Here is a 27,444-nt window from a genome sequence, read left to right as displayed (position 1 = left end):
ACAAACAGGGCTGTGCGGTCGTTCTTGACTCTACAATGTGGGCACGGGGTTCACAGCCCGACTGGGGACCCGCTAAGCCGCAGCCAGAGCTCAGCAGCTGCGGAGGCGGCTTCCGAAGCGGGGGCGCAGGGCCACCTGCTCGGACCTCGGCTCACAGCGGGGGCGGCGCGGGCCTCTGAGCCCCGGGGCAGGCCTCCGTCTCCTCCTTCCCCTTGAAAGGACACAGTATCCACGGCTCCCCACCACATCCTAGCGTTGAAAACCACAATTCCCTCCCTCCGCCCAGCCTGGGAGACCACCCGAGAGCAGGACCCTGCGTGAAGAGTGGACGGAAAAGGGGGCGCTCCTGGGGCGCTGGGGGCGCAGGGCGCCCAGCGTGGTGAGAACTGGGGCCCGGGTGGGAAGCGCTGCGCCTGGCCGGCGTCTGGTGGCGCACCGAAAGCGCCTGGGGACCAGGGTGGTGCAGTTGGTAAGTGGGGCGGGAACCCGGGCGAGGCGGTGGATGTGGGCGGGCCAGGTCCTCGCCCAGGCCAGGCTGTGTTCCTTCCCCTCCCCTGCTCACCTCTCACTGTATTTTCTCCCAGACAGACTGGACATTCTGAGGTGGGACCAGGTCTTCCCAGCTCATCTCAGCAGCCAGCAGAAGGCAGTGACGTGTGAATGTTTAATACATTTTTTGTTGAATGAGAGAACAAACAGGTGAATGGAGGAATAAATGAAAGAAATTCTCTGGGTCCAAGAGGAGTCTATGTTTACATCCTAGTTACAAAAAAATCTCTCCATCTCTCTCCTTATCTATCAAAACCAACTTTGTGCCTTAAAAAAAAAAAAAGTATTCAGTTCATTCATCTACCAACCTTTTATTTAGCACCTACTGTACAGTTTTTGTACTAGGGAGTTTATTGGCCCTGAGGGAAGTTTCTATCTGAGACTATTCTTAGACTCCATCAGTGCGCTAAGACTCAATTTCCAGAATCCCAACAGTCCTCTAACTAGGAGTAAGAAAGAGACAGTCCTTCTAACTGACCGTACTTATAGGATTTTTTTCCCCTGTAATGAAATGTATTCAATGATGAGATGTCAACAGATTCCTGAGTTTTCAAACATCTCTCTGAAAATCCAAACCCTGGGCCACATCTCCCTGTCTGTCCAAACAGGTAATTATACTTTGTGTATTAAAGTCTTATATCTCTGACCTATCCAGTGCACAAAAAACAGTTTAACCTTTAAACCAAGTCATGTACACCATTTTACTCCTAGAAAGAGGAATTTATGTTATTCCGTCAAATCAGTATCAACCTGACCTTTAAACGCATCAGTGTTTCTTGGGAAAATATTATGGCTGGGATGCCTACCGAGGTAAACACTATTAGCTGCTCCTACCCAGCGCTGAGCCATGCTGCATGGAGGCCTATCAGAATAAGAGGGTGGAAGGCAGCAGGGCCCAGAGCTCTTCTGACAGACTCCACAGGATATGAAGAACAATGTAAATGCACCAGAATTGAAAGATATATTTCTATATTACTGTTCCAGAGATAACAGCTAAGGTGAATCATTTCCCACCACCTACCATTCCAAATTATTTCAAATTCTGAAGGGACCCTATTTATTTCATTGGTAGCTAGCAATTTACTTAGCTGAAGATCATTATATTTATGTGTCTGTGAAATCGTCACAATAATTACACATTTGCGCTGTCTCAGATGTGCTGTATGTAGTCTCATTAGTCATATACTTGGAAGAATATTATCACATTTTTGTAGCAACCTTCGCAACATACATATAAAGCGCCCAACTGGATGTGAACTTTGATTCTCCTGGTTTTCTTACACATCAGATTTATCAAACAGCAGGGCCGCCTGCATTCACATGCAAATGCTAACAGAATGCTGGGAAATTGTCTTAATTTCTCTTTTCTTTCCACCGCTTCTGCGTGGCAGCCCTGGAAGATATTGTCTTGGGCAGCAGGGAGAACAAACCTAGCTGAGATCTAAAATTGCTTTAGAAGCTTACCAAAAAGTTCCATAATGGGAAGTATTTATAAGGCAGTATGCTTCTTTCCCAATCACAAAGTCATTGATGGGAAAGTACGAGCAGGGCATTTGAAATTTCCAGTGTTCAAGCAAATGTCCCCAGGTTGAATTCTCCGGACAGCATACGTGAACCTAGTCAGTTTACCTGAAAGGTCTATTTCGTCGTTTTAAAGTCACAGATTATTAGAGGGAACAGACCAGCCGGTGGTCTTGTCTGTTTCTGCCTTCCACACGTTTATTTCAGAAGGGGCCACTATTATCATAAACAAGGTGATTCTCAGAACATGTCTAGCCTTGATAGCAAATAACCGTGATAGAAGAACGTTTTCTCCCCCCTGAGCAATAGATTCCAAGAAAACACGCATCTCATGTGCCAGAGACCATGACAGGACCACTGAGCTCAGGAAGGGACACGGGGGCTGGAGACGGAGAAGGGGGATTGTCTTACGGCTCGTACCATGGTTTACTAGAGCATATAATTTTGGGGGATCATTGCATTTACATGTGAACTCCCCTCTAGATGGGGAACTCCATGAGCACGTGCACCGTGCCTCCTTAGTTCACCTTCACATCCTTCAGCACCCAGTGCAGTGCCTGGCACACAGGTGCTCGATAAATGTTTGTTAGGCATTGAGATATGACTGAGGGAATTATCGGGACCAGCTCTGTGCCTGTCGCCTTTGGACGCAGTACTGTAACTCTTCAGGCCCTCAAAGAGCTTCTCATCTAATGGAAAACAGATGTTTAGCACCAGCTCCCAAGAAAGGAGATTCTCAGAGCAGAGAAAATAGATCTGAATGCGTACAGGATAGAGAAAGGAGACAGTGGTTCTGATTAGTGATTGTGTGCCACAAATCCCCCTGAAGTTTGGTTGCTTGGGAGGGAGCTTTGCTGGGTGATGGAAATATTCTGTATCTCGGCTGTGATGGTAGCTTCATGACTATACATTTGTCAAAGCTCAGCAAACTATACACCTAAAAAGGGTAGATTTTACCTACTCTAAGTTACCCTTTAATAAGCTGCCTTTAAAAACTGAAAATAAGGGGCGCCTGGGTGGTGCAGTCAGTTGAGCACGGAACTCTTGGCTTCTGCTTGGGTCTCCCAGTTGCATGATCGAGCCCTGTGTCAGGCTCCGTGCTGAGCATGGAGTCTGCTTGAGGTTCTCTCTCCTTCTCCCTGTTCCCCTCTCTCTCCATCTCTCTTTCTCTAAAACAAATAAATAAAAATCTTAAAAAAAAAAAAAACTAAAAACTAAACCCAAAACCTTAGAGACTGGCAACAATAATCATTAGTCCCACAGACGCCGTGGAGTGGGAACTGGGCTGGACGCAGCAGGAAGTCTAGGTGTCAGCTGGGAGGACCCCAGGCTGGACAGGACCAAGCATCTGGCGCCTGGGCTCTGGGCTGGGGTAACTACAAGGCCACAGTGCCCCCTGGAGCACCACCATCTCAGCCTCTCCATTCCGTATATCCTTGTTGAGTGCCTACTGTGTGCCAGACTCCATTGTGGACTCTATGGATAGAGCCGTAAGCACAATAGACCAATATCCTTGTCCTGTTGGAGATGACAGTTCAAAGATGGACGGAAGACAGTACATTAATACAGTATGTTAGAGGGAAAAAACTTTCAGCAAGATGAGGGGGACGGGGCAGTGGGGGAGGGAATCATCTTTGTGAATGGCGCCACCTGGAGTTGTGATATTTATTTTTGCCGATGTGGTGGTGTAAAATGGTGTTGGTTTTGATTGCATTTTCCCGGCTATGGGTGAGCTGAGCATCTCTTCACCTGTGTGGCAGACTGCCAGCAGGTCACCAAACACGATTCCTCTTTTCCTCGGGTACGGTTAGACTACATCTCCCAGCCTCCTCTGCACTTGGCCACAGCCCGGGATGGAATTCCAACTGATAGAATGTGAGCTGGAGTGTCTTCACCATCTCCATGCCTGGCCCATAAAAACCTTTTTTTTTTTTTTTTTTTTCCTTTCCAGCTGCCCAGTTCCTCGGGCAACTTTGGAAGTCCCATGTTGAAGATGGTAGAGCCTCCAGCAGCCTGGAACCCTGGAGGGCTGTGAGGACCAGAGCTTTGCCCCTTCCTCTCCCCAGCCTGGTCTATATGAACAAGAGATAAAGCTTCTGCTGTGGGTCTGTATTTACGGCAGCCAGCCTGTCCTCGCTCATATGCGGTCATTGTTCATTCGATTTCTCTCTTCTGAGGATGACCTGCTCAGACCCTTTGCCAAACTTTGTAAGGGGTTGTTTATTCTTTTTTTTACTTACCTGTAGGAGTCCTTTATACCCTTGCTATTCAAAGTGTAGTCTGTAGGCCAGCAGAATAAATTTCACCTGGGACTTCGTTAGAAATGCAGAGTCTCTGGCCCCACCCAGACCTGCTGTATCGGAACAAGCATTTTAAAAGGATCTCCCTGGTGATTGCCATGCGCATGAAAGTCTAAGAAGTGCTCCTCCCATGCTCTGCAGTAATAATTCTTCGTCTTTCATGTGCGTTGAACTCATTTTCTCTGGTCAGTACCCATCTTTCCATTTATTTTGGTTCTGTCTTCTCAAGTATAGATTTTTTTTTATTTTTAAAGATTTTATTTATTTATTGAGAAAGAGAGTGAGAGATCATGAGCAGGGGGGAGGGGTAGAGGGAGAAGCAGACTCCCCCCTGAGCCAGGAGCCCAACGCAGGACTCGATCCCAGGACCACAGGATCATGACCTGATCCAAAGGCAGACCCTGAACCGACTGAGCCACCCAGGTGCCCAGAATTTTTTAAAAAATTTTCACATTGTAGTATTTGCTAAAATCTCATTTCTTGCTTGACCCCTTTGTCTCCTAAGAAATTCTCCTCTGCCTGAGGGCATACAGATATCTCTCTGTATTTTCCTCTTAAAGTTTTAGAGTTTTCCTTTTCACACATTGTTCTTCCGCTTGGAGCGTATGCTTGTCTGTGATGTCCCATAAGGCTCTCATCTTAGTTTTGTGTGTGGGTAACAATTATCCCAGCGCCATCCGCTGAATTAATCATCCATTCCATACGGATCTGTCATGCTACCCCAGTCACAGGCTGTAAATCAAGTTTGCATACACACGTGGTTCATGTCTCTGGTCTCCCCATTCACATTTTTCTTTTGGGTAACCAGCTTTTCCCCCCGCTTAACCGTACATTTCAAACAATTTGTCTGCATCATGAGATTCTTTGACAATGAATTTGAATGGCCGCCTCGTATTCTGCCGTATTTCATTCTGTTCGTGCCCTTGTTTTGGTTTTACTCTGTTGTAAATAACAGTGGGATGAATATCCTTCACACAATCTTTGCACGCACGCATGTTGATTTAAGATAAATTCTCTGAACGAAATTACCAAGTAGGCACATTTTTAAAGCACTTGATAAATATTGCCAAATTGCCCTCTAGAGAAATTGTACCAATTTATATTCCCACCTGTTTCCTGCTGCCTTCCTTAATATTTTAATACCTCAGCATTTCAATCCCTGCCAATATCATAAGCAAAATACTAGATATGCTATTGTGGTAGCTCACATGCCTTTGATGACAACTGAAGACCTACATTTTGTTATATGTTTATTGCCTTTTGTATTTATTTTAACATGTCTGAGCCCATTTGTGTAGGTGTCCTTTTCTTATTGATTGATAAAGCTCTTTATATATGAAAAATGTCGACTCTTATATGTACATCGCATTTTTTGGGCAATTTGTATTTTACCTTTTATTTTTGCTTACCATGTTTTTTTCAGTGTGCAGAAGCTTTAAATGTTGACATGGTAGGATCTAGCAATGTTTTCCTTTAGCATTATACTAAAAAAAAATTAAGTCCTATCCCCAAATGATTGCATATGGGGTTGGTTTGGTTTTTTGTTTTTCTTTTTTTTTTTTTTAGTTCTTTCAGATTTTGTTTTTTACGTTTTACTGTGTAATTCACTTGTTAGTTACACTCAACCCTCAGGTGGCAACTGACTTCTCCAGCGAGGTAAAATCCCCCTATTATACACTTACAGAGCACCAGGTACCTTCCTTCCCTCTGAGTACTATTCACAATGGTAATGTTTTACGGGCGTATGAGTCTGTGACTGATGTCTGTGTCCTGCTGTAGCATGCAAGCCCCATGAAGGTAGGAGTCACTTTTCCATCTTTTTATTCTCAGCACCTGTCAAAATGCCAGGCACCTGCATCTACTCATGTGTTACCCCCTCTGGCTTTGTTTAGAGTGCCTGAGGATTTCTGTGTCTGTCAGCCACACTTACTTGTGTCTATTTAGCTCAGCTAATAGGCACATGCAATTACATGCATATATACACACACATATATGTGTACATAATTTTATAACTATACAATTGGATCCTAGTCTGCCTTTTTTTGATTTTGCAGCCCTCGAGGGGCTGCCTGGGCTCATCTGACCATGGCATTCTCTTCTTTCCTGTGGTAGATCACTTGGTAATCCCCTAGGCTTTATAAACAGGCAAACATACTATCTAAAAATAATTTAGTCTGTCTTGTTTCTACCAGTCATAATTCACATCTTTGATTTGTTTATTGCATTGGCTAAAAACTTCCAGAACATGCAGTTCTTTCATATCAAGGGGGGGGGGAAGAAAACTGTGTAAAACCAAAATAGAAGAAGATTGTACTTAGGTTGTAATTTTTTTCAATTATAAATTTCAAAGGATACCCAGATGGTCTCCTGATGTGCACACAAAGAAAATTTTCACCATTCTCATATCAGTGCTAAAAGCAGCCAGGATGCACAGTGCCTCCCAGCACCCGCCCCCCCCCCCGCAGTCTGCTCCACTGCAGTGAGTCCAGTGTTCCAGGGGGAAATGAGGGTCATGTCCCCTCCAGCAGCAGGGTGCGGTGTCCAGGTGTACCACCTGGGCATCAGGAAAGCTAGGACACACTCCCAGCTCTGCCTTGGGCTGGCGTCTGGTCTTGGACAAGCCACTCTCCCTCTATGGTTCTCATTTCCCCACTTCCCAATCGAGGTACCTGCTTCTCAGGTCTGCAGCCTAGGACTCCAGGCTTCTGCAGAAATGGTCCTTCAGGCCATGTGGGTCCTGCCACTTCCCAGACCTTGATCTCTGAGCAAGGCGATACCTGCCAGAGCAGAAGCAAGCCAAGTGATGATTTAAATAAGCTCTGACTTGAAAGCCTGCTACAGTGAAGGTATTAAGGAGATAAACCTTGGAGAATATCCTATATCTGCTGAGCTGAGCCTACATAGATCATGGAGAGAATAAACCCTAAAGCACTGACAACTGGTCACAGGAGCAGAGTGCCCGGGATGAGTGATGCCAGGGACAGCCAATGTTAGCAGGAAGCACTACCAGCAAGTCCAGAGGAGGCAGAGACAAGGGCTCAGATTCTTCCCAGCCATGCAAGACCCCTCTCCAGAGAGCCTCCCCTGTTCCCATCTCATCAAACCCCACGCCAGCATTCCCCAAGCATCATGACAGACATGTCCACCGCCTGGCGACCGCTCCTTGAGAATAGGGACCGTGCCTTGTCATTTTTGCCTTCCCCAAGCACTTTTCAGATGCTCAGATAGTGACAACGTTATTACTTTTTTCAAGTCACATTTTGTTTCGAGTTACAAAATATCAAATGCTTGTTTTAGAATATTTAGAAGATAAAGAAAGGTACAGGAAAATCCATGATAATCACCTCATCCATAAACCAGATTACATTTTGATGTATTTCCTCTCTGTTCTGAGGTTGGTTTGTTTTTCACAAAACCTGTCTTATTGTATGCATAACCTATATGCATATATCATTGTAAAAATTTGTTACATCATTAAATATTTTTCTAAAATATGATTTTTTCAGTAGCTATATAATTTTTCATCTTGTACCTGAGCATTCTTCATTGGCCACATATTTAGCTTTGGTCTTTGAGCTATTATTAATAACCCTGTGATGAGTATCTTTGCCTGAGTATCTTGTCCATTCCTTAGGATATATTCTTAGATGAGGGATTATTGGATCAAAAGATAGGAATTTTTATAGGGCTGTTCAAAGGTACTACTCCATTTCCTTCCAGAAATGTGCTGGTTCTGTCTGAAATTGTCCATCTTGACAAATCCTTGACAGCGTTGGGTATTTAAATTATAATAATAAATATCTTTGCTCATTTCATAGTGAGAAATGGAAACTCATTGTTGCTTTAATGGGCTTTTCTTTGATTACTAGTGAAGCTGAAAATTTTCTCATTTGGTTACTGTCCATTTGTAATTTATCTTTTGTGGATTTTCTATTCATTCCTTCTTCCCTCTCTCTCCCTCAGATATTCAGTCAAACTGTGCTGAGGCATCTGCTGGCCAGACCCTGCCAGGGGCCATGGTGGGCGTGGTCAGGAAGACACAGTCAAGGACTCAGCATCCCTGGTGTGACACACACCCCAGCAGACGACCACTGGACAGCCAGAGACAACTGCTGTGAGGAGGTGACCACACGTAATTTCTCTTAATTGTGGTAAAATACACGTAACATAAAATGTGCCATTTTAAGTGTACAGTTAAGTATTGTTAAGTATACTTACACTGTTGTGCAGCCAATCTCCAGAACTTTTCATTTTGCAAAACTGAAACTTCATACCCATTAAACAACTCCTCGGCCCCCTCCCCCAGCCCTTGACAACCACCATTCCACCTTCCGGCCCTGTGATTTTGACTACTCCGGGGACTTTATACGAGTGGAATCATACAGTATTGTCCTTTTGTGGTTGGTTTATTTCACTTAGCCTAATGTCCCCGAGGTTCATTCATGTAATAGCATGTGACAGGATTTCCTTCCTTTCAAAGCTAAATACTATTCCAACGTGTGTGTGTGGATCGATCTATCTATCTATATTGTCTTTGTCAATCCACTGATGAGCACTGGGGCTGCTTCCACCGTTCGACTATTGCAAAGAATGCTGCTATGAACTGGGTGTGCAAATACCTCCCTGAGACTCTGTTGTAATTCTTTAGGGTAGATCCCCGGAAGTGGGATTGCTGGATCATAAAGTAATTCTATTTTTAGTTTTTCGAGGAACTGCCATGCTGTTCTGTGTAGCAATTGCACCATTTTGCATCCCCATTAACAGGGCACAAGGGCTCCAATTTCTTCACAACCTTGCCAACTTTTGTTACTTTCTGTTTTGTTTTGTTTTTTTAATAGTAGTCATCTTGACGGTGGGGGGTGGTATCTTCCTGTGGTTTTGATTTGCATTCCCTGATGATGAGTGATGAGCCCCTTTTCACGTGCTTGTGGGCTCTTTGCGTATCTTCGCATGGACGGGTTTTGACCCTGAGTTTGCCTCTTTGCGTGGAGCACAGCAATATTGGGAGGCATTCGTCTGTCCGCATTAGTTCATTCCTTTTAGTGATATCTTTAATAGGAAGCTGACTTTGAAATCTTCCCAATGACTAGCCAATTTCTAAATGAGAGAAAAAGCCGGTGACTGTCCTGATCAACCAAATCTCCACACTCCTGACACGTGAAGGTGGGAGGCCCTATAAGGACGGACAGGTGGGTCTGAAGCGGCTTTGTAAGTACAAGAGAAGGATTCTAAGTCCCCCTCTTCACAGCCTCACCGTGAATGTTATATCAGCAAATATGTACCCAAGAAGTTAATAACAGATTAAAGAAAAGACTGGAGGTCAACTATTTTGAACGGCTATCTATGCAGTTTGAATTTACAAATAATCAGGTTCCTCTTCACTTTGGCTCTGGAGACAGGGCCCAGGGACATGTCGACGGTGGCTGTCCTATCCTCCTCGGAGTGGACACGTCAGCATCGGCTGGACTAACACATGTGTGGGCAGGCTGCAAGGTTTTCTAAGGCGTTGGTTTTTCCCCCGTGGTACCATCAGTTTCTGAGTCTCAGCTTCCAGGACTGTCTGCAGCAACTTGTTTGCCTCTGAGATGGACAAACTCTGTGGCCCTGGACCGCCTCTCCCAGTGCGAACGGTTGCAGGCTTCCGTCTAAAGTCACAGTACACGAGCGTTCGCAGACACAAAACACATTCTGACTGTGGAGTCTTCTCATCTCTTCCCAGGATTCTCTGCTGCGCGCTATCATCCTAAGAACCTCCCGAACCAGAGGAAAAGGATGTGGGAATGGAGCCAGGCGCCCATGTGAATACTGGCAGGACTGTCATTTCCCCTGGAGCTGGGGGCGGAGCAGGGGGCAGTGCTGGCGGCGGGCAGTGACCAGACAAGAAAGTGACAAACCTAAAAGCAGGTCACAGCAAGTCCTGCAGTCCTGCGACTGTTTGGGATGGGAACTGAACCAAAGGATCTGGTTCTCAACACTGCGCTGAGGAAAGGGAAGAGGTGGGGTGAGACCTTACTGGTCAGCTGGAGCCAGGCCGAGGGTGCCACACAGGCCCTGACGCGCCCCAGCTCGCTGCCCACCTTGTTAGTGGGGCTAATCTTAGTTGAAAGTTTTAAAGGGTTGGAGTAGGGAATGAACCTCTGCAGGAAGGCCAGATATCCAGGAGATGTGCAGTCCTGCGGTTAAAAAAAAAAAAAAGGAAACAAAAGAGGCAAGAAAGCAGTAGCGGACTTCCTATGAATTTAATGGAGCAGCACCCAGGGAACTCGGGCAAACAGGGTTTTGTGAGACGCGGCTCGGGTGCAGAGGATGCTGGGGAGAGCCTCTGTCCCTTCGACGGCAAGCACAGCCATCTAAGAGCGAGCCACCTCTTTGCATAAGAAGATAAGGAGAACAGCACAAAGGCAAGAGAACAAATGCAGAAAGGCGAGAGCCTCAAGCATAGGGCCCATGACCACGAGGAGGCCAGGGTGACCTGGCCCGTGCTGCAAAACAAGCACAAGCAAAATGAGGTTTCCAGGAGACACGCCAAAGTGATAGTCATCTCTCCAAATCTGGCAGGGGAGCACCTTTTCCAGAAAGTTCATGCTGATCCTTGCCCTGTGCGCCCAGCTCAGCCATTGACTTAGCTCTTCTGTGTGCGACAGCCTCCCACCAGATTGGGGCCCCTCACCAGCGTGGCCTGACCCCCTTGTCCCAGATGCAGTACCTGGGGGAGCAAGGGCTCCCCAAGGGCGTGGTGAGAGGAACTGAAAATGGTTTAGACCCACCTCCCCAGAAAAGTGTTTAAAACTTCTTTCGAGTGACTTGGAAGCTAATAATGAGCTAACATGGAGAATAGAGAGGTGTCCACACTTAAACTGAAAATCGGGTTTGGTCCAGAGATAATTTTGACGTTCTGGCTCAGTTCATAGTTTAGTTTTAAAATATTTGTTTCCATCTGGGGGTTGGCAGAATTGTGTGTAGTAAAACCCCACTGATGTTTTCCCTTCTAAAAGGAGAAATAGGAGGCAGACTGGAAGGTTAACCATGACACATTTGTTACACACATTTAAAATAATTTGAACAGCATTATTGAGATGTAATTTACATAATATATATAGAAAAGTCTTTGTGTCACAACAGCACAACTCAGTGTAACCCCACACCCAGAACAAGAGACAGAACATTGCCAGCACCCCAGAGGCTCTGACCCGGACTTTTGAAGGGCTTGGCACCTGGCCTAGTCCAAGAGCCAGTTTGGTGGCAGACTCTAGTGTATACACTAGGCTGTGTTTACTTAACCATAGCCCGTCTTCCTATGGGTGAAGGATTTGCCACGCCCAGCCTCCTTGGCTCTGAACATGCTCCCTTGGGTCATGGATTCCATAAGAGCCGATATAGTGGACACTGTGGTGTGCTGCCCAGACCCCACTAGCACACACCTTCACCCAAGATCACACCCCTTCCTGGGGCAACCCACACCCAACATCTGATCAGGGCAGGCGATAAAGGCCCAGCTGTCATCGCCCAAGTCAGGGCCCGTCTAAAGGACCGTCTTAGCTCAGGGCTCCCCATGGGAACAGCCAAAATTATCATCAGGCCACCAGCATGGCAGCCGTCTTCCCCTGGCCAGTCCCACATCCTCCCATGCTTCCAGTCAGGGCCTGGAGGCTCTCTCGCGTGAGCATCCCATGCTCTGAACTCCACTTGAGTCTGCTTCCTGGGCACCCGGCCTGCAGCCATGGGCTCCCCTAGCCTTCCAGTCTTCATTTCCAGTGGCGGCCCTGAGTGCCATTTCTGTCGTGAGCAAGGCCCCTGGTGCTGGAGAATACACAGAAAAGGGTCATTAACAGGCTTCACTCTTCACATGCCGCGTTGCTGATTACAGAACTCTTCCATGCGCACTATCTCCATGCTTTCTGCTCATTCGTTCATTCACTCAGCCGGCTAATCAGTGAAGTGCCTGCCCCACGGGAGTGACCATACAGTGAAGAGTCAGGCCTTCCCCTTCCCTCCGAGAGCTCACAGTCCAGTGCAGAAAGCAGATGTCACAGCAGAATTCTCCGGATGCGAGGGCCACGACAGTACAAGCCCCAAAGCGGGGAGAAGAGTGGCGGCGGGGGGAGGGGAGGCCTCCAGGGAGGCAAGGCTGTCTGCCCCTGGGGTCCCTGCAGCTACTGAGCAACCTCAGTGAGACCACAGAGTGCGAGAGGAGACACTCAGCCAGGCCCCAACAGCCACATAGGCCGCGCGCCCACCCAGGCTCTCTGAGGTTCCCATGGACTTTACCCCAGGGTGGCTGGGAGTCGGAGAGGCCCAGTGGGCTCTGGCTTCCCCCAGTGCTAACTCCCAGAGCCTTTCACCTCACACTCACACCACTCGCTGGGGCCCAGGCAGCTGAGCGGGGAAAGAAGAAGAGGGGAGAGTGTAGGGAAGGAGGGAGTTTGGAGGCAATGAGTGGTGGGTGGTATAGGATTCCAACAAAAGAAGAGCACGATCTTGGCAAGTTGCCCCAGGTCCCACTTCAAGCACTGGATTAACTGAAATCCTTCTTTGCTACTTTCCAAAGTCAACAGGATTTGTTGAGTTTTTATCTCCAGCAGGGGAAGAGCCTTAAGAGAACGAGACAAAAAAAAGCAAAAAAACAAAAAAACACATGTAAAGTGAGATGTTTTCACTGATCTGAATTTGGGGCATATTGACAATTGAAAAAGATTTAAATGCTTAATTGTGGGGTCAGACACACTCCTTTAGAACATTACTGCTTAGAACAACGAACATGAGATTATGCTTTTCAGTGTTACAAAGATGAAAATATATCTTGCCTATTTATCAAATTAATCACCCTAAAATCTAAAGACAAATGGGATTCCTAGGGCAGTATTCAGCCAGTAATTTAATACCTAAGTTCTTCTGATCAATAAACCGTTGGCCTGTTAGAATATTTAAGTCATGCTTAAAGTCATTCAGAAAAAAAAAAATCTATCAATTTAAGTTCTTTGAAAGCATGTCTTTAATTTAAAATGTCATTTTTTATTTATGCATTGCATTTTACGTAATTATTAAGAAACACCAAAAAATGTTCATAAAACTATTGAAGGGGCATCTAGCTGGCTCAGTCGGCAGAGCATGTGACTCTCAATCTCAGGGTTGTGAGTTCAAGCCCCACGCTGGGTGTAGAGATTACCTAAAAATAAAATCTTAAAAAAAATTTTTTTTAGATGTTTAAAATATCTTTGGATCAGAAATGTCATCATTTATGTGTCTGCCTGTCCCTGCCACATGAGGACCCAAGAAGATGAGGAAGGGAACTTTCACTAGGACCCAACCATGCTGACTTCCCAGCCTCCGCAACTGTGGGAAATGCAAGTTTAAGACATGCCAGTAAATTCGGTTAGAGCGGACGGAACTAAGACAGATACCACGTGATAAGACACAGCCCTTGTCCTCGGTGAGCACACAGTAGAGTGTGGAACCGACCAGTGAGGAGAGCCTCATGGGGCAGAGGCCCACGGCCCTCCAGAGCCCAGAGGAGAGCCCCAGCCTCCCCGGCCGTGGGATCAGGGAAGTGCCAGGTGTGACTCCTGCACTGGTAAAGCCACAGAGAGTCTTCAAAGATTCTCCAACAGAGAGGTTAAGAGATTTGCCCAGTGACTTTCAAACTACAGTCACAATTTACTGCTTGTCCAAACGTAGCACACTTACGATCATGCATTAAAAGTAATGCAAGTGATTGGTGCCTTAAAAAAAACCCTCATCATAAAATATATTTGAGGCCATGTAGTGATACGAAACATTTGGCGTGTTGAAGGGGAAAAAATTCAAGTGTGCCGTTGTAGAATTCTCCCCTATAAAAACATCTGACTCTGTGTGCTTGGCTGGGAGGAAGCACAGTTTGAAAGAACTCAGTGTGGAACCCGGCCACCCCGCCTGAGCGCCCCCCCACCCAGCTTAATGCAAACAGCGCATGCTCTGCCGTAAAAGATTTCCACCTCAGCACCTCGCACCCAGAAACACAGCTAAAGCCCCCACGACAGCTCATTAGTGATTGCGGCCTCCAATGTGGGCTTGTGGCAATTGTGCAAATCTTCCTCCAGCAAACCTTCAGAGGGGAGGGCAGAAGGCACCCTGCTTGAGAAGCTGCCGCCCTTGTAATAGGCCATCTCCACTGACACGGGGCAGGAAAACGGGCTGGAAAGCTTCCTTCATGGGAACTTTTCCCCGGTGATAATACCTGCATCTTCAGTGCCGTACAGAAGCATGGAAAGGAGCATTCATTCCGGAGGAAGCTTCTGGAAGATCTTAGGGAGATCATGCGTTGTACACAGCTAGTAAGGGAGACATCATGCTGTTCAGGCATCTTTGTTTTCAAAGTCATTTTTAAAGGTTGTCCTAGGACAAAAAGCAGGGCAGTAAAAAGTCATCCTAGCTAGCTGTCTGCCGAGGGTCTGCTGTCCCGGGCTGCAGGTGCACGTGCCCAGGTGCGCATGATCACAGGAGCCGTGGTCCACTGTCTCCTTCAGCCCTCACAGCGTCTCCGGAGAGAAGCAGCAGTGTGGGCCCATCTCACAGATGGGAAAGCCAAGGTTCAGAGGAGCTGCTGAGCTGTCCCACGTCACACGACATACACGTTCCAACTGGCAGCTGCTGAGCCCCATGCCCCCACCCGGTGGCTCTGGATTGGGGCCCGGCACACTGACTGCCAGGGGCCCTCCATCAGCCTTTGATGACTCAGCACCGTGGGCTCCGGACAGACCCCGGAACCGCACGGAAGGGACAGGCGCTGCCCAGAGACAGGGAGCTCGTCACCCGGGGAGGGTGAGAAGCACTCCAGGCACCGGGCTACCTGGAGTTTAGACGAAACGTTTTGAGAAGATAATTTGTAATCAGAAAAACCCCAGGGTCTGAGAAGCCTGCTTCCTCATCTTTCTTGGAGAAATTGAGATGATTTTAAATTACCCGACAAATTAGTTCATTTTAATGTCAGAATGCATGGAGAGGGGAAGGGTTTCTAAGGTGAAAGACGAATAAGTGTAATTGCTTCTTTTTTCAAGATCACAATATTACTTTGTTCATTATGAAATAATGAAGCATTATTTAATCCCATTATGAAATAAATGAGATTGAGTAAATAGCACATCTGCATTCATGCAGTGATATAAAGTCAGGAAATGTTTATCCCACTGACATTTAAAAATAGCAGCTCAATTTTTCTTAGTAATGAAATTGTAGGTGTTTTCATTACAAAAATATATTTTATAAGAAATACAAATATGGCATTGTTAAATTAACTGTTAGGGACCCTCTCTGGCTCAAGGCCTTCCTGGATGGTTGGGCTTTGAAATGTGGATTCATTTCTTTGAAATGAAGCCGATCTATGGGCAGTGATCAGTGTCAAACAAAATCATCAGTGAAATGCGGAAGAAAAAAAAGTCACTATGAGTGAGGAAGGTTAAGTCCGAGAAGCCCTATTTCAGTAGGTCCACCTGCCCTCTTGTGGTCTTCATCTGTATGTTGCCTACCGGGCACTTGGAAGACGATCCTGTTTTCATTTCCTTTGGCTATCTCCATCCGGCTATTTTACTTGATTAAAACAGTCATAATTCTGCAAGCAGAATCAAAATGACACATACCCAACTAAAAAAAAGAAAAAGGCTTTTAGAGATAGGGTATCCTAACCAATATCCTACGTGGCTGTGTGTATCCCTCGCCACAGAGCCCCGTCCCCAAATTTTTCCGATTCTTTTCCAGCCAGCATGTGCTAGAGACCCCTCTGCTAGGGACTGGAACCCTCAAGGTGCACTCACATTTGGTGATAGCCATATTGGAGCAGAAGCCATTTTACTATTTCTCTTGCTCCAGCTACTAGGACTGCACCCCAAGTGACCCCAAAACATAACGATGCGAAACCGCCATACTGTGAGTCAGGAATTCGGGCAGGGGATGGTTTGTCTGGGACTTCACGTGGAAGATTTAAAGGCTCTGGGCTGGAAACATTTGAAGGCCCGTTCGTTCTCTGGGGGATGAGGCTGGCTAGAGGCTGGGGACCTCAGTTTCTCTTGCACATGGGTCCACACGAAGGCCAGTGCGGGCTTCTTCAGAGTGCGGCAGCTATGTTCCCGGGAGAGGGAATGAGAGGCAGAAGCTCTGTCTGTTTTCATGACCCAGCCTTAGCACTCAGATACGCTCAGCTCCACCATACCCTGTTGATCACAAGGGGCAGCCCTGATCCAGTGTATTAAGAAACCGAATCGGGGGATGAGCACAAGGAGGTATAGATCATCAGGTCCATCCTGAAGACGGGCTGCGTGTATTTTCATAATGAAACTATACTGTCTTCTATTTCTATTTTTCGGTGAGGTATGACTGCTTCACCTTCTGCACTTGGCCCTAGCGTGCTCTCCATCTGACTGCAGGCCAGTGTGGAGGACTGAAGCCCCCTCTCCTTCCTGCTTGAGTGTCTCTGGAAGAATGATCGAGGAAGATGTCCCAAATAGAGTGAATCGTCCCAGGGAAAAGGCGAAATCTTTGAGGGTCTAGCTCTGGAAGGAAAAAGGGAGGGCAGAGGAGGGATGCTAGCATGGATGGGTGGAGGTGGTCAGCCTTGGGCGGGTGGGGGGAATGCAGACTTCTCTCTTCTCTTTGGAGAAGTCTCCCATCTACCCCCACCTCCACCTGCATGTTAAGAGATTCCATCAAGGACATCTGGGAGAAATGAGAATGACTAATAAACATTAAAGAAAAAAACACCTCAATTTCACTAGTAACCCTGGAAACAGACATTGAAGCCACATTCAGATACCCTGAAGGGATTTTTTTAGGTAGGAAGGGTGGGGTCAGAATGCTTTCTCAATAAGTGGAACCTCATTTAATCTGAAAAATGTACTGCTACCTATAATTATCTGAGTGTAACTCAAGTCTTAATTCAGATCTTCCATTTTTAAAAAATATAAGTGTTTTTGGTTCTGAAAAAATAGCCTCTTATTCAGGAATACCAAAGACTGGTTTCGGATCACTGCCCACAAAGCTATCTCAGGGGACAGATTTGCAACCAGAAGCTGTCAAGGTGTGCCAGTCGACTGTAGGACAGAGAATTCACAATTGATCTGGAACATTCTGCATTGTGGTCAGAAAGGAGACCACCAACGACAAGGCTGGAGAGTATAAGGATCCTGAAAACATGACACGGGGCCTGGGCCTCAAACAACAGGTGAACAGGATCCAGGATGTCCTCTACAGGGTGTGTGGGAGAGCCTTCTAGATAGAGGGAACAGCATGAGCCAAGGGCCAGTGGTGTCAGCCACAGCCATATGCTTGGGAGATGACAGGTACCGGTGTTCTGGTTGGTGGTATGTGGAAGTTGGCACCAGAGTAGTTAACGACCATGACAGGGAGGCTGAACTCAATCAACTGATGTGAGTCTCCAGTATCTTTCAGCAAGGGCATCGGCATTTGGGTAAATTCTGGAAAAATCACTCTGCGCACGGTAGCCATCGAGGAGCAAGAGGATATGCCAAAAGATAATGGCAGGAAGCTGAGTCAGGGGTGATTGCAATAGTGGAAGTGGGAACAGAAAGAAGGAAATTATAAGAGAGACCTTTCTATGGCAGAATGGCAGGATGCAGGGGTGAGAGGCAGGGAGGCATTGGGGTGGACACCCAGGCTTTGGCCTTGGTGACGGGATAGATGGTGGTGTCTTTCACTGAACGCGGAACATGAGGAGGGGGAAGAGTCAGTCGAGAGACCTTGAGCTTACAGCTGGACTTGCCCAGGGTACGTGCTTCTGAGACCACCAGCGCCCAACTCCGGCTCTGCCTAGGAGCACACGTCTTGTTAACTCTTTCCTCCTCCCCGCAGCAACAGGCACTGCAAGAGGGACATGACTCTCTTTCATGTTGCATCTCTGGGGCCTAGAATGGGACCTCAGGAAGATTCCACAAGTTTTGCTGAATACATGGTTCTGTACATAAGTGATTGGCCAACAAAATGTGTGCAAGAGAGAGGAGAGGGAAGAGGACAGGAGGGGAAAGGGTCCAGGGCACCTTGAGGCCCGCCATCTGAGAAATGGTTGAAAAGCTCATGCAGGTGGTGGGAAAGAGCAGGCGGGAGGGGCAAGAGAACCAGTCCAGCTGGGCCGTCCCCAGCTCTCCCGTCAACAGACACAGCGACAGGCGGCAATGAGCCCCTCAGACAAGGTCCCTGGATGAAAAGCTCGTGCTGACCCTGTGGGCTGGAATGGGTCAGAACTGGTTTTGTCCATTTCCATGCAGTATCTCCTCTCTGTAGACAGTCCACAGGAATCATCCAACTGGTGCCCCCCCCGCCGCCATTTTCTTCTTAGACATGGAATCACACACTCACTCCGTGTCTCATCTTTCTATATCATATTTACGGAAGGGAAGTTTCCTAAGTATCATTAATTACCTTGAAAAATTCAGTAAGTGAAAGACCTAATGAGGGATTACTTTTTATTAATGGTGGTAACTGGGACATCTGTTTAGGAGTCAACAGCCCTCCAGATGAAAGCTGAGATACGGAGGCCTATGGCACTTGATTGAATTTCATATTTATGTCTACAAATCCAATTTATTGTATTATATATTTGCCTATGACATACTGATATAAATTAAAATTTATCTTAATAATACTCAGAAAACTCTAAATAAATGGCAGTGTTCAAAACATGAAAAACAAAAACGTTTGCTTGACTTGGAAGCCTCACGTGATGGTCTTGTTCTGAGTAACAGCATCTGGTAAACAATTAATTGTTTTGCTGACCCATTAAACTTTTTGTGGTCAGACTCGTATAGCAACAGAAAATTTAGACAACAGGGAAACCGATCTCCCCGAATCCTGCCCCTATCACAGTGGTCAGATCGCGATTGTAGGGCTCCGTCCTTAGCCCTAAGCAGATAGTTTTTTAGTTGTAAACACAGTGTGCTTTGTATCCTGTTTTTTTTCACTTAACGTTATCTGATTCTTTTTTATGAGCAATGAAATTTGATACGAGGTGGCTGCTCACACGGGTTTTTGAGAGACCATTGTTGGAAGGATTGGTGAGCATTTTCTAAGCCCCATCGACTTCAGGGAATCAGGAAATTAAACTTTTTATTTATTGGTCTTTGACTTTCCCATAAATGGACACAGTTCCACCTTGTTTGGCTGCATTGTAAAAGCAGATACTGGCTGAACAAAGGCAAGCCGGTGAGTAATGAGGCATTAGGTGGAGGCAAGACCATGCTTTATGGGGCCATTAGTACTCACGCAGCGGCCTTTAAGCTTCGAGTCTGCTCCTTGGACATTCGTTACCATTAGTTTCTTTGATTTCAAAAATCTGGGGGCTTGGGGGGGAGGGGTGTCCAAATGTTTAAAAACGATAAACTGGCCTTTTGTATAGTCTTTTAAGGGAAAGGATAAAGGGTGTTTGTTACACACGTGCTTTTTAAAAAACACGTTCTCTGAATCTGAGTTGCTTGGACACTTACAGTATAGACGGTGCGGTCAACCCTGCAGAGCCCGCAGAAGCTGGCTCCCTGCTTTTGCACCCAGCGGCGGAAGGGGGGCGCCCCCCCCCTTGCCTCCGCAAGGTTCGTGACATCCCTGAAAGGCTCTGTTCTTATCCCACATTCCTCGGCCAGCCCACCGGGCTCGTGAGTCTTGACCAGTGCTCTGGGGGAAAAGGGGTTTTTGCTGCGTGCTCTTTTCCTGGTGAAATGCACTTCCTCATATATTTAGTTCAGAGCAAAAATTATTTATCTTCTTTACTTGTGATCACAGCTATGAAATAAATAGCTAAAGGGAATCCATCGTCAGAGGGGAAGAGTTGGCGGGTTCTTTTCTACAAACATGGCCTCCGGAAGACATTGTCGTCTTTGTAGAGCCATCTGTACTCACCTGCCGTAGCTTTGTAAAGCAGAATGAACGTTGCGGCTTCTAGCACGGAACAAGCCCATTTTGTTAAGAATCGTAAGTCTTAAAAGTAAAAAACCCTCTAGTTTTAGTGGTTGGCTATCTGGAAACACTCCCTCGTTGATTAGCACCGCATTGTCAGTGAGGGCCAGCTAGTAAACTCAGCGCTGAGCCAAGGTCAAGGTCAAAGGGATGAATGTGAGCCTGTCTTCAAGGTGCTTGCCAGCTGGGAGGGGAAGCTGATACTTCACGTAACAGTGGTCTCAGGGCTGTGTGGGAGCTCAGAGGAGAAAGAAGAAATGTTACTTCCCTCTGGGGGCCAGGGTGGAATGGCCAGGTCATCGCTTCATAAGGCAGGGGTCAAGGCCACATCAGACCCACTGCCAACCCAATATATTTTGTTCTCTAAGAGCTAATGCAATCTACTGTTGTTGCAGGAGAATTATGACTAGGGACCCAATTTGGTGAAGAGTTCATGTCTCCCCAGAGCCCCTAGAAAGGAATGCAGCCCTGCCCACACCTGGATTTCTGTCCACTGAAACCCATTTTGACTCGGACCCCCAAAACTGTAATAAATGTTTTAAACAAACAAACAAAAATCCTCCTGCTGACCCTCTTCCTCCATCAAGCTAGCAAGCACCCCATCTCCTCCCTGTGTATCTAATCCTCGTCCTGAGCTGAACCCCAGCGCCTAGATACCTGCTAGAGGTTTCCTCTGCCTCCCCAGGCACGCTGCCTCCACTGCCATCACCTCTCCCCCACCCAGTGCCTCCACCATCTCCCCGCACAGCCGGCTCTATGTGAACGGGGCAAGCACCGAGACGTCCTGTCCCAACCATAAGATGGGAAAGCAGACCTCATTCCAGCTGCTGAATAAGCCCACAATCCCTTACCATTATCCTACTCTTAGTTTTACCTATCATTAGGCTTTCAGTAAGTAAATAAACAAAACCAAAATAACTGCTTATATCCATAAGTAATCAAAATGTATTTAGTGCTTTAGCAAATAGTTTGTTTTTCTAATTTTCCTTTAATTAGCAGGGAAAGAATTAAAATCAACTTCTCATCCAGCCGATAAAAAATTAGACTCAGCTTCTGCCCCTACGCAAATCCCAATTCTAATGTACACAAGAAACACAAATTCGTAATTGTGCTTTAATATCATATGTATCCAATATTAAGCACATTTCTATGACATTTATCTTATCTCCCTGATCACAGCTTAATAAAATTATAGTTATGACCTTTCAAAGTATTATTGCCTGATCCACACTTAATCGGCATTCTTCGCTTGAAATCGTGAGTCTTGCCAGGGGGCTGCTGCATTCCACCAACCAAGAGAGTTTAGACTTTGTGCACTAGGCGGAAGGGTGAGTCGGTCCTTGCTCCCCCTCTTTCCCCAATGCCCAAAGCAGGGGCTTGGGAAACAGTCGTTGAATGATGAGTAAACATGAGGTGTCGGGCATGTTTTCCATGTATTCACACCGGTACACGTGAGGATGTGGCTACGCGAAGCCCAAAGGGAAGGAGGCAGTTGGGGGGAGAGTGGGGGACAGGCTGTATTAGGAATGAGCTAGAAATCAGCCCAGATTGAGTTGGCAAACGTATCTGCTTTAATCAGAGCTGTCCTGATCAGCTGAAGGCACTGAGCTCTTCAACGACTGCGTGCACACAGAGCCAAATCCTTCCTTTCAAAGATGCCGAATGTGACAGATGTCAGGCACGGGTTTGGTGAGGCTTTGGTGCCTGTCTGTTCTCGGAGGAACAATCCGATTTCTCCCATGGGATGATGTTGAGACTTGGCCGTCCTCTTCTGGGCCGGCGGTGGTGTCTGTGAAGGAGGATTGCACATGCCACTCGTGGCTGATGGGAATCACGGAAGCTTAGACCAAAGTGATAAACAGCAGGAGATGACTTAGGACAGTTTTGGGATTTCTCTTTCGGGCCGAAGGAATAGCAGTGTGTTCTTGGGCAGGGAATGCCAGATGCTACCGTGGTCGCTTATAATCCCGTGAACAACGATATGACCCCGGGTGATGAGTGCACATGTTCTGTCTGCTGGGAACTCATGTCGTCCCCTACAAACGATGTGGCCAGACCGGCACCCAGGTGGAGCTGAAATAATGCTTCTTGGACCTGACCTCCTGACACTGGCTCCTATTTGGGCAGGGGGAGGGAAAGACGGGAAGAAAATGGGATGTGTGCTCTGGTGCCTGTATTGCCCAATTTGGAAACTTGCAGATCTGTTCGATTTCGACTGGGTGGGAGAATACAGCATTTGATGTGATTTTGGTTAGCCTGTGCAGAAATCACACGCTACGCCTAACAAATTCAACAATTTCATAGAGCCGTAGTCAAGCGTGTGAGTTACGATTTTATTCATTCCATTTATTCAGTGAGTCAGGCTCTGACAGGGGGTTGATTTGTTGTTTAATATTTGGGGGGGTTATTTTGGTATATTCTTAACATGTTTACTTAAATACTGCGTGTTAAATGAGATGTTTTCATTTGTTTTGATAGGTACTTATAAAGGCAACGTACAGCATTTCACACTTACACAGCGCTGAGTCCTCAACACGGCACCAGGACTCGAGAGTGACTACCCAGCGTGTTTGGGAAGTGCCAGCCTCACTTTACCCAGAGAAAAGCAGGGCTTGAGCAGTGCTGCCAAGCCCCCAGACCCAGAGCCCAGCTGAAGGGGCTCTTCCCCAATCTTGGTCTCCCACTATCACACTAGGACCAAAGATTGCGGGCAGCAGCGAAGAGCCCAGAGGAGGAAATTGATTCTTCTTGCTTGTTTTATGGTTCTTAGGGTGTTACCATAACAGCATGGATTCTTCCCTGAACTCAGCAGAACATATGGGAAACCTATACTTAGCTTGTCATTTCAAGCCCTTCCTCCCCCACACCCAGCTCTCCCCCCCAGAAGTCCTCAATATGGTACCAATTCTGTAGGTTAAAAAAAAAATGTTCAATTGGATGAAGGGTCCTTTGGTCTTGACCCATGGGACAGCAGCGATGTGTCCTGAACTTTGATTGGAGTTGCAGTCGACCACTAACGCGCCGAGCGGACATCGTCCCCGGAATGGCTATCCTATCGGCCGCGGCAGGAGCAGCACAGCCACCGCATCTGAATCCGGTGCAGAGCCACCAGAAGAGAGATGGCTTCGGCCAAAGACAGCTACAGAATGTGCAAAACAAAGAGACGGCACAAGGCGATCTAAAATAGTCATAAATGTCAAAACAGACCCAATGAGAATGTGCTCCTCTGCCTAAAAATAGGGGGTGTTTCAGAGTTGGCTTCATATAGGCAATCATCACTCTGCTCTTTTAACTCGCGTATTGAAGGGTCTTAGATCTGCATTTTTATAAATGAGAAACCCAATAGCTATGCACATGCTTACAACATGCACAGGAACTGAAGCCCCCTGGAATACTTCTAGAATGGATACCAGGCAGCGTCTCTCCAAAAGAATATTACTAAGCCATCAGCTGTTCTTTTAGTGTGGAAGTCATTTCTAGGATGGCACAAGTCCAAGTCTCATTCATTAAAACAGAAGAAATCTATAAACACCTGCACGTAATTGATTAGTAAGTTGGGGTTTCTTTAACTGGCTATTTATTCCTCTGTTCAAAACAGCACACTAAAACAAAGAGCCAACAATGGCAAGTCACTGACGTTGTGCCAAGTTATTAGAGACTTTTATTTTTGTAAAGTGGGTTATTGTATTTGGGGAGTCAACCTAAGTCCCTCAGGGCTCCCCTTCCATTCAAGGGCCGAGGTCCTTTTGTTCTTGGTCCACTGGACCAAGAAAAACGGTGAGGTGTGAGGTCGTTGGACATTGGTGTTTACTTTTTACATAGAAAACAATTAAAGAGAGAAGACTGGATTTAAGGGCAAGTTATCTAATTTGTGTTTGTGTCTATGGTAAACATACCCCTCACTCTTTAATCCCAAAGAGCAGAGGCTGAGCTTCCCCCATCACCTCGTCCCTCTTCACATAATTGCAGATTTAGTTCTGTACGCCTTTTTGGTAATTTTGTGAATTTCATCCCTAGGATGTTGAATTTTGAGTCATTGCTGTCGGAGATTGTTGGTGTTTGGGCAAAGATAGGTGAGACGAGGCAGAGGTGAGGCAAGTGAGAGTTTGGCCCGAGGCAGGGTGCGGTGGGAGGGTGTGGGGGAGGTGGGGTGGAGTGGGGGGCCCTGGGAACAGACAGGGAAATGGGAGGGAATACACCTCGGGAGACCCGCGTTCCTGTAAGTCAGAGAGTCAGAGACTGCTTTGCAAAGAGCTCATCACATAACCTTGTGGGTGGGGGCGGGGACCTGAGAGTCATGCCCAGGGCAATCCCCAAAAGATTTCCAAGCATTCAAGTACTTGGAATGTCTGGATGAGGCAGGGGTGCCAAGAAGCAGGACTGGACACCAGAAGCAGCTCAGATGTCATCGAATCTGCTATAAGGCACTCTATTAAAACAAGCCAAAACCAAAACAAAGCATCTCTTTGAAACTGGGGACAGGAAGGAGCCTTCACACAGTCTCCCTCAGAAAAGGAAAGGTAAATAGAAACCTCCCTGAGGACTGATTTAACGTGTATAAAATGTCACTGGGTAGTCTCTCCATTTTAGTGTGTCATTTTTGGAAACTTAATGTTAGTGACTATGAAAACAGTTTGTAAAGGCTGTGATAGGGATTAATAGGACTCTACTGTCTCCTTGCAATCTTTCTCCTAGGATCTGAAAGTCCTCAACAGGGAATTCTCCCTAAGGGGGTGCTGAGGATGAACCCAGTCCCCCGAGATGGGCAGTAATGACTATACCCTCAAAACCAACACAAAGGGTTGGGAATATTTGGTTGGCCAAACATTGTGTGCTCTTCAAGGTAAGAAACTGTTATTCGCGCAACTGCCCAGATGTGAACGTGATTTAATATCACTCCCATTATTGTGTTATGTTATCAGAAAAAGGGGCTTGTCTAGGTGTAATTGTGGACCCAAGTCAATTGACCTTAAGATACGGAGTTGTCCTTCTGCCACATGAGCCCTCACCAAACACTAAATCTGTCCCGCCATGACCTTGGACGCCCCAGCCCTTCAGAACTGTGAGAAATAAAGGTCTGTTGTTAACAAGCAAATAAACAAACAAAAAAAGATATGGATATTAAACTGGGTGGGTCTGGGGCGCCTGGGTGGCTCAGTTGGTTAAGCGTCTGCCTTCAGCTCAGGTCATGAACCCAGGGTTCTGGGTCCTGGGATCAAGCCCCATGTTGGGCTCTCTGCTCTGTGGGGAGACTGTTTCTCCCTCTCCCTCTGTCTACTGCTCCCCCTGCTTGTGCTCTCTCTCTCCCCATCTAAATAAATAAAATCTTAAAAAAACAAATAAACTGGGTAGGTCTGATCTAATTGTGTGCTCCCATTAAAAACAACAAACAAACAACAATAACAGACTTTTCCTAATGAGACAGATCACAAAATCTTAAGAGAGAGTTAAACTCCATTGCTGGCTTTGAAGCTGGTTGAAGTGATACAGCGAGTTAAGCAGCAACTTCCAGGAGCTAAGAATGGCCCGTGGCTAAGAGCCAACGGGGAAACAGGCATCTAGGTCCTACAAGCACAAGGAACTGAGTTCTGCCACAACCACACGTGTGCCCAAAACATGAGCTAATAGATGGGTGTTTTAAGCCTCTACGTTTCTGGCAATTTGCTACAAGCAACAGAAAATGAACACACTGTTGTATTGTAACTATGCCAGAGAATATCATTAGGGGAAACTGGGTGAAAGGGACACAGAACCTTTCTGTACTTTTTTTTTTTTTTACAATTTTTTACAAATCTAAAGTTCTTTCAAACTAATTTTTTTAAAGAATTTACTTATTCATTTGAGAGAGAGACAGAGAGAGCACAAGCAGGGGGAGCGGCAGGCAGAGGGAGAAGCTGACTCCCCGCTGAGCAGGCGGCCCGACGACGACGTGGGCGCTCTATCCCAGGACCTGGAGATCATGACCTGAGCCTAAGGCAGACGCTTAACCCTCTGAGCCACCCAGGGGCACCCAAGATAAATTTTTTTTAAAAGACTGATTACACATCCTTTTCAAATACCCGTAGAACATTTGCAATTATTGACCATGTGTTAAGCCACAATATTTTTTAAATTTTCAGTAAGCAGAAATTATAGATTTTAATCACTGACCACAATGCAAAAATTAGTCAATTAATAAGATATAGATGATGAAAACTAACAAAAGAATAAATTAAAAAATATACTTCTTAATAATTCTTGGATTAAAAAAGAAAATTAGAAGCTACTTTAATATGGATATTCTTTCCAGCTTTGTCAAAGCTTAATTGACCATATAGTTGTGGGTTCTTTTCCGGGTTTTCTATTCTGTTCCATTGATCTATGTGTCTGAGAGGGAAACCAAGAAACAGACTCTTTTTTTTTTTTTAAGATTTTATTTATTTATTTGAGAGAGAGAGAGAGATTACGAGCAGTGGAGAGGGGCAGAGGGAGAAGCAGACTCCCCGTTGAACAGGGAGCCCGGGACCCTGGGATCATGACCTGAGCTGAAGGCAGACACTTAACTGACCAAGCCACCAAGGTGCCCCAAGAAACAGACTCTTAACTGTGGCGAACATACTGATGGTTACCAGGGGAGAGGTTGGGTGGGGGGACGGGTGAAATAGGTGATGGGGATTAAGGAGTGCACTTGTGATGAGCACCGGGTAATGTATGGAAGTGTTGAATCACTATATTATATGCCTGCAACTAATATTACACTACATGTGCACTAACTGGAATTTAAATAAAAACTTTTAAAAAAGAAAAAAAAAAGTAAAAATTGATAAAAATAAAATGAACAGTATGTGGAGAAGCATGATGTATCTACAGAGTGGCCTTTGAAAGAAACAGCCTTACCTACATTCACAAGAAAACAGGAAAGGCTGCAAATAATTGAGTTATGTTTTCACCTTGAGAAGCCATAAAGAAATAAAAATAAACCCAAGAACATAATACATAAACATGAAAGCATAAATTAGTAAGATCAAAAGCAAACAACAGCAACAAAAATGTAGATTTGGTAAGGAGAACAAAGACATGTGAACAACATTTAACACGTCAAAGGACAGGACGTAACTTTAAAGATTAAAGGAATAACTAAATGAAATACCCCGAATTCAAAAAT

The 27,444-nt window shown here is 46.1% G+C and overlaps 1 non-coding gene across 1 annotated transcript; it reads left to right on the top strand.

The window, feature by feature from the left end:
* Window positions 1-13,453: 13,453 nt before the first annotated feature.
* Window positions 13,454-13,526, top strand: TRNAE-CUC. Its single transcript has one exon. It is a non-coding gene; the product is annotated as a tRNA-Glu (tRNA).
* Window positions 13,527-27,444: the final 13,918 nt, after the last annotated feature.

Source organism: Ursus maritimus, unplaced genomic scaffold (genome assembly GCF_017311325.1).
Source record: "Ursus maritimus isolate PB19 unplaced genomic scaffold, ASM1731132v1 scaffold_7, whole genome shotgun sequence".
Taxonomy (NCBI): Eukaryota; Metazoa; Chordata; class Mammalia; order Carnivora; family Ursidae; genus Ursus; species Ursus maritimus.
This window is presented reverse-complemented; position numbering and strand designations above follow the sequence as displayed.